The sequence below is a fragment of the Syngnathoides biaculeatus genome, chromosome 16 (genome assembly GCF_019802595.1).
Source record: "Syngnathoides biaculeatus isolate LvHL_M chromosome 16, ASM1980259v1, whole genome shotgun sequence".
NCBI lineage: Eukaryota > Metazoa > Chordata > Actinopteri > Syngnathiformes > Syngnathidae > Syngnathoides > Syngnathoides biaculeatus.
Window position 1 is genome coordinate 14,946,774 of NC_084655.1, and position 6,221 is coordinate 14,952,994.

General features: G+C 42.1%; 1 long non-coding RNA gene across 2 annotated transcripts in view; it reads left to right on the plus strand.

The window, feature by feature from the left end:
- Positions 1 to 6,221, plus strand: part of LOC133514526 (uncharacterized) — a 34,816-nt gene that overhangs the window by 576 nt on the left and 28,019 nt on the right. For both annotated transcript variants that reach the window (XR_009798814.1, XR_009798813.1), the window contains exon 2: positions 3,053 to 3,105. This is a non-coding gene — a long non-coding RNA (uncharacterized LOC133514526). The remainder of the gene's footprint in view (positions 1 to 3,052; positions 3,106 to 6,221) is intronic.

The window sequence follows — 6,221 nt, forward strand, 5'->3', positions numbered from 1 at the left end:
GTAACTCACTAGTAAGACATTTGTTGTACTATTGATTGTACTAGTGCGCCAAATTGCCTTACGAGAGAGGAAGACGACCTCACGAGTACATGGCTAATTGGCATAATAGCTGAAATGTTTCTAGTGAGGCAAAATTGTACACTACCTGACAACTGCATGCTACTATTACAACTAGTGACATAAAAAAAAAATTCCATTACTGCACTTATGGTGCTTAATAGGCGTATGTAAGTCAACTGGTGCAGTCCAACCTCAATCGTGCTAAGGCACCCATTCTACAAGTTCTATTTGTGTGCAAAAATGCCACAATGGAAGCCACCTGTGTAAAAAAAATTTGTTCTATTTATCGTTAGGGTTAGGGTTTAATACATGTAACCTAGTAGTTCTACTAGTACACCAAATTATCTTATCAGTGAGGACAACGTGCTCAGTAGCACATGGTCCATTCAGTGCCTTAGTAGAACACATAGTTGTTCCGCGTGAGCCGAAACTGTACATTAGTTGACAACTTTGTGCTACGAGTATTATTAGTGACAATATAAAATAATAATACTTAACAACCAACACTTCACTAGTTGTAGCTTAACCGTGCAGATGTCAACTCGAACAATTTTTCCTCACGAGTAACTTCTTCTACTAATGCGCACTATTAGGATGACTAGGGCTCAAAAAATGTCATTAGGTGTCTCGCACTAGTCGAATGCTTTAGTAGTGGTAATAGTGCCCTCTACTCGTTCTAACCATGCGCAAAAGTACTGTACAATAGTACAAGGTGGTAGTGGAAAAAATAAGTTTGAAATCGTAATTGCAAAAATCATTCTACTAGTGCACTGATTTGTCTCATTGGTGTAGTCAAAAAGGATACTAGTTCACAGACAGTTCTGTGCACTAGTAGGATATAAACTAGCCAGACAGCTTTTCATACACATACACCAAATGTTTGTGGGACACCGCTTTGTTTTCTTGGGATCAGTCACATGATATTTCAGAAAGGTCTTCTGGGTATTTTCCTTCGATGTGGTCCGGTCGAACCACTTAAACTGCCAAAGCTCAGTGGAGCTCATCAAACGGAGTGCGGGCTACGCACTTTAGGGCGCATGTTCCAAATAGCCTAATGACCTCATATTGTTGGCAGGAAAACTACAAATGGAAAACAGATACTCCACTCAAAACTGCAACAATTGCATTCCACTTCATAGCGGCGGATTATCATTTTGTAATAAATGTTGTAAAGCAAGGAAGGGTTCTCGAAGTCCTCGAGTTAAGACGGTCTCGACCGAAGACGTTTCGACTTTACAACGCTCGTTCCCCGTCCGCCATTTTGTCTGGCTAATGCTTGTCCGTGTTTGTGCACCAGGAGTATCTTCGCATTTTTCGCCCTCCTTTTTAGGCATTATCGCCCCGAAAAAGAAAGCTGTCTTTTAGCAATGCTTCTGCAGCCAAAAGAAAATCAATTGCCATGGAAAGGAAGCTCAACAAACTAAAAAAATCGGAGAAAGGAGAGACACCACAACCACCAAGGGTTCAGTCGGTCGACCGTGGTCACAATTATTAAAGACAAAGCCCGTATTTTAGCGCATGTGAAGTACATCATCTTGTTTATTTCAATGTACTTGTATTTTCTGCAAAGTATTTTGATGTAAATTGTGATTTAAATGGTGGAATCCGACTTAAGTCGAAATTCGAGTTAAGTCGCGACTGTGGGAAGGGATCTCAGTCGTAGACCGAGGACTCCCTGTAGCATAATTGACCAAGTCATTTTTTTTTTCACGTGATCAGAAAACAAGGGCGGAAAAGAATAAATTCTATAAACAAGAACAGTGTAGTTGTCTTAATTCAATCTTTGAGACTTGGAAGACGGAGAAACTGACAAACTATACAGATTCAAGAAAGAAAACAACCCAAATTCATAGACTATGACAGTAAATAGAAAGAAAGAAATGATTGCACATTTTTGTGGACCCCCAAGCTTGGACTTAAAACACAAATGCAGGGTTTTTGGAGTACCTTATAATTCTTGTATTTATGTGCAAAATTTAGAACATTATTAGCTTACATTTCATCTACATCTTTGTTATTTGATCAATAAAGTCAGTCTTGTCAGTCTTGACTTTTTATCAACTCTTTGAAACACGACATTTTTGCGTTTTCTTTATTTGTGCGAGAGTCCGCCTCAGAGAAAATCTCATTATGCTCCTTATTCTTTTTCTTTGTCCTTCAAAAAAAAGGAAAAAAAACTCGCCTTTCAGACACTGCACAGGGATTACCATGAAAGTAGTATTATCCAGAATTATCTGGTAATGACTAATTTCATCCAAAGCCGGAATGTCAGCTTGAAGCGATGATTAGTTCAGTCGAACCACAACTTTTTAGGCTGGCATTCAAATGAAAGTTTCAAAAAAAGCAAATTTACACATTTGAATTGTTTTATGATTTTGCAATTTATTACAATAAGTTATATGTATTAGTCCACTATGTGGTACATTATTATATATCAAGTAAGTAAGTTTCTTTCGGCTTGTCCCCTTAGGGGTCGCCACAGCGTGTCATCTCAGATAAATGCACATATTTGTTTGGCACAATTTTTACGCTGGATGCCCTTCCTGACGCAACCATTCTCAGGGAGTGGAGGCCCCAGTGGGATACAAACCCACAACCCCTGGTTTACCAAACCAATGCTCTAACCACTGAGCTATGGGACCTCTACATTATTATATATAATAATAATAATAAATTATTATGCACATTTTTGTGGACCCCCAAGCTTGGACTTAAAACACAAATGCAGGGTTTTTGGAGTACCTTATAATTCTTGTATTTATGTGCAAAATTTAGAACATTATTAGCTTACATTTCATGTACATCTTTGTTATTTGATCAATAAAGTCAGAGTCTTGTCAGTCTTAAATTATTAAATTATTATTATTATTATTATTGGCTAATATTATTATTATTATTGGCTAATAAGGCAACAGAACTAGGTTATCTGTTTGACCTGAATAAAGCCTTTATATATCTAATAAGTACCTTGTGTATCTTCTCTCCTGCACAGTCTGCTAGAACCCCCCCCATGACCCTATTGTGGACAAGCTTCATCGAACAAAGGTAAGCATTATGGAAAATGAAATGAAATATGTTTTGAATTGTAAACATTCTTATAGACAGTATAGCCTGGTAGTTTTTGATCTTCTTGTTGTTTCCAAAGCGTGTAAAGTACCGTAATTCCCGGCCTACAGAGCGCACCTGGTTACAAGCATCACCGAGTACATTTGTAAAAGAAATACCCTTTGGTACATACATATATGCTGTAGCTGTGTAAAAGTCGCAAGTGCTGACATTGAAACACGAGATAGTTACAAAGAAAGACATTACACGGAGACTTTAACGCTAGCGCCGCCGCACTAATGTTAATGCTAACGCTCGCGGCGCGATAACATGGCCGGTTAAAAAAAACAAAGTAAAAATAAAAAAAAAAACATACAGTAAAAATCACTGAGACATGGCAGTAACACGCTAACGCAACGCTAACAGGGCCGGACCGGTAAAAGTCACTTCCTCGGCACATTTATTCCACCGGTCTCACTTTTACCTTTTCCGCTCGGCCGTTAGAAAAAATGCACAAATTAGCCGCACCACCGCATAAACCGCAGGGATGAAAGCGTGTGTAAAAAGTCGCAGTTTATAGGCCGTAAATGACGGTAACCTTTAGTGGTACCAGAAATTGGGAGGTCAACGGTGGCGGCACGACTCTGAATTGAAAACTGGAATCACTCACACACAAAGTCAATAAAGTGCTTCAGACATGATGACAGCAGAGTGCTCCAAGGCACAAAAAAACCAAAACACATCTACGAGGCAGACGTGACACATAAACAGGACTGACACTTCCTGTCGACTCGGTTCAACTTCCTCTAGCTTTAACTTTAATAATCTCCCATTGAGATGACCTTTACAGCATTTGCGCTCTGTGTGTATGTGAGCGTGTTTGCACATTTGCGTGTCCACAGGGACGTCTGGTGTCTGGCAGCATGTGTTCCCTAGACAATCCCTGTGAGTGACATTGTGTGTCTGAGTGTGAGTGTGTTATTGTTTGCGTATCGCGGAGGACTCAATGTATGTTTTTAATCTGTTTTTACAGCTGTGCAGGATTTGTAATTTTCACCCAAAATATGCAAAAGTCAATTTGTTGGACCCATTTTTGAAGCTGTGCTCTGTGGCAACTTTGTGTCACGTGTTAATTTACAGCCTGGACTTCTGGTTGTGCAGAAAATGCAATATAAGATGGGGGGAAAAAAGAAATTAGGGCTCTTGGGCTTGCTGCGCATTTAATTAATTCCCTTTAGTGTCAAATTTACTTTACTTCCTGATCCCACACATACCCTCGGGGGCTTCTCACTGATTCTGGCTAGTCTCATTTGGATACTTCGATTTCAGCAAAGGAAAAAAATATCACAACCTTCTCTCTAGTCTGGTGATGTACAAAAATCCTTTTTTCTGTGTTTCTACATTCTGTCACCATAGCAACACGAACAATTCAACTGGAGCCCTTTTTCAGGGAAGAAGGGAACCAGATTTGCTGACTTAAACTGAAGTCGAAGCAGACAACACAATGCTGAGAATTGTGCCATAGACACATCAGAGGCATTCTGGCCAAACTGGAAAGAGCTGAGCTTGTGGTTTTATTGAATAGTGTGTAAATGTATGAATGTTGGATGGGTGGTTAGAGCATCTGCTTCACAGTTCTGAGGTCCCGGGTTCGATCCCAGCCCCGCCTGTGGGGAGTTTGCATGTTCGCCCTGTCCCTGGATGGTTTTCTCCAGGCACTGCGGTTTCCTCCCACATCCCAAAAACATGCAACATTAATTGGACACTCTAAATTGCCCCTCGGTGTGATTGTGAGTGCGGCTGTTGTTTGTCTCTACAGTCGGGATAGGCTCCAGCACTCCTCGCGACCCTTGTGAGGATAAGCGGCAAAAGAAAATGGCTGGATATTTCAAAAAGTGGCAGCACATTGGGTGACTGGTTATAGCATCTGCTTCACAGTTCTTGGCACCGGGGTTCAAATCCTGGCCACGCCTGTGTGGAGTTAGCATGTTTTCCCCATGCCTACGCGGGTTTTCTCTAGGCACTCCGGTTTCCTCCCACATGCCAAAAACACGCATGCCGCCATTTACATGAATATGTGTGTGTGTCATCAATGTGGAATTGAATTTGTGTTTAGGAATTCTGGGATTGATGTACCCTCAAAAGAGATTACCCAGTGACCCACTGACCCACTCTGTTGCCATTTTGGATGAAAATAGCCAGGGAATATTATTCATTTTGAGCAAATGTAGGAAAAGCCTCAAAACATACACATGGACACACACTGGAGCTGAGGTGAGGCCTTATTTCCTTGATCATGACATTTTCTTTGATCTAATGCTCCTTCCGCTTTCTCCTTCACCTAAACTTAACCCTCTGAGGTCTAACCCCCCCCCCCCCCACACACACACACACACACACACACATACACATTTAATCCTCTGTCCATCTGCATTGTGGATGACGACGGTTTGGACACCCAACTCGTCTCGTCTCCACTTTACTTCAGAGCGCAGCCTCGTGCTAGCCGGGGTTGCCATAGCAACAGGGAGATGATTTTTGCCGAGCGGTGGGGTGGCAGCCATTTCACACATGCGGCCTCATTGCCATCCCCTCCCCCCATCCCCACCCCAGCCTCTCCCTTTGGCTCAGGGGGTGAAAAAAAAAATGCCGTCCCTCCAGCGTGACGCTTTACCCGCAAACCGCTGCTCCCATTTCTGGGATATGGGTCATATTTTCTGTGACTCATCTTTTCAGGCTAAGTCAAAACCAAAGAGGGAGATGGGGGGGGGCAAGGGCATGGATGGAGGATCTGGGGCACGGAGGGTGGTTTGACTGTCGACTGGTTGAAGGATTGACGGTCGGGGATGGTGAAGAAAGCAGGAAGCAAGGGGCAAGGGAGGTGTTGGGTAGAGAGGGGTGTGTGTGTGTGTTTGTTTTGCCATGTTGGGCGTCCCTAAGGGATATCTGCAAGCTGATGCGAGTGAAATGGATTAGAGACCTGCTCTGGAGCTTCCATCATTACATTACCAGGATGACTGGTGTGCGTGTGTGTGTGCTAGATTCATGTTTCGACACAAAGGCTCTATTCAGAAGAAAGGGGGAAAGTTCCCTCTTGTGTATATTAGCGGCACAGA